Source organism: Hibiscus syriacus, unplaced genomic scaffold (assembly GCF_006381635.1).
Source record: "Hibiscus syriacus cultivar Baekdansim isolate YM2019G1 unplaced genomic scaffold, ASM638163v2 tig00005459_pilon, whole genome shotgun sequence".
NCBI lineage: Eukaryota > Viridiplantae > Streptophyta > Magnoliopsida > Malvales > Malvaceae > Hibiscus > Hibiscus syriacus.
In genome coordinates this window covers 1949340-1951018 of record NW_024062058.1, presented here as the reverse complement: position 1 = coordinate 1951018, position 1679 = coordinate 1949340, and the positions used below count along the sequence as shown (strand labels likewise).

The window sequence follows — 1679 nt, the reverse complement described above, 5'->3', positions numbered from 1 at the left end:
ATATTAATGCAGTAAACATAGATATGCTTCTTATCTTCAAATTATTTTCAATAATAATCAACTCATAAAAAATTTCAAAATACTATATTTTCAATTTTTTTAATAAAAAGCTGATTATTTTTATTTTATTACGAGTTTGGTCCTTATCTTTCAAATAATTAAATTCACATTCAAATGATAATATTTGTAGAAATTATTATATATGTGACATAAAATTTTACGTTTGTTACTACTAAACGCAAAACTCAAAAGAAAGGAAAGTTCCGTGTCCCAAACGTGAATTAACTGTGTACTATTTCCATCCGCTACTTAAACCCCTCCCGCTTGTCCTCGTTCTTCACTCATTTTCAAAAATTATCTAAAACGCTTCCCTTTTTTAAATTCCTTCCAGGATTACGTTGATTTTAAACTAAACACAACCCTTAAATTTGCATTCAAGAAATGTGTGGCGGTGCTATCATAGCCGATCTCATGCCCCGGAACTGTGGCCGATGCGTCTCCGCCTCTGATCTCTGGCCTAACTCCCCCTTCGCTAAAACCAATGGCTTTAGCTCTAACCGCGACGACTCAGGGTCCCGGTTCAAAAGACCACGACCCGAACCCCAACCGCACTTGTCGTTGGGTACCCACTAATACTATCTCCTTCCCTACTTTTGCTTTTGGTTTTTCTTACTTTGGGTTTGAGCTTTTTGTTTCGTAACAGGTGCTGAACCGGAGAAGAAACCGAAAAGACCAAGGAAAAACCTGTACAGGGGTATAAGGCAACGACCCTGGGGGAAATGGGCGGCTGAGATTCGTGATCCTCGCAAAGGGGTTCGGGTTTGGCTCGGCACTTTCAACACTGCCGAGGAGGCAGCCCGCGCCTACGACCGAGAGGCTCACAAAATCAGGGGCAAGAAAGCCAAGGTTAATTTCCCCAACGAAGATGACGCTTTCTCCACCACCGCCCACTACAGCCTTAACGATCCCAGTTTCGGTTCAAACGCTTCCGTTTATCGGCAGCCGATGAACCCTAATCTCAGTAACTATGGGTTTCATTACGATTTGAATGAAATTGGCGGCTACGCAACCGACCCGATTGATATATCTGGAGATGATAATAAAGGGTCCGGGTCCGGTGATGAGAATGTGAATCCTTGTTACATCCCGGTAAAGGCTGAAGAATTGGTAGAAGAAGATGAAAACGAGTAGGGGCAACGGACAAGGGTCAAGAAGAAAAGAACCAAGTGCAGAAACTGTCCGATGAGCTGAAGGCATACGAGAGCTACATGAAATTCTATCAACTACCGTATCTGGACGGGGAATCACCGTCCCAAAACGGCGTAGCTCCGCCGGAGAGTGTTGTGGGTGAGCTTTGGAGCTTTGATGATGATGGTGTTGATGTTCCAGTGACATCAACGGCTATGTGATGAAATTCGTTTTCATTTTGGATGCTTTAACTTTGTTAAGTAGTATTTAGGATCATGAATTTTCATACGTGATTCCCAAATTTGTTTCCCTGTGTTTAAAAATTGTAATCGAATGTTATCCCCCCCCCCCCCCATTTTCATGTTCTTCGAGTTATTTTTTGCTTACCCGTCTTTAGTTTCAATGTAAAATATAAACCATGTATGAATGTTTGAGTTGGATCAATCAGGTAAGTAGGCCTGTAAATGAACCGAACGCACACAAACGGAGGT

At 41.9% G+C, this 1679-nt stretch overlaps 1 pseudogene; it reads left to right on the top strand.

Annotated features, from left to right (window-relative positions):
• Positions 1-296: 296 nt before the first annotated feature.
• On the top strand, positions 297-1448 carry LOC120199633 (annotated as a pseudogene).
• Positions 1449-1679: the final 231 nt, after the last annotated feature.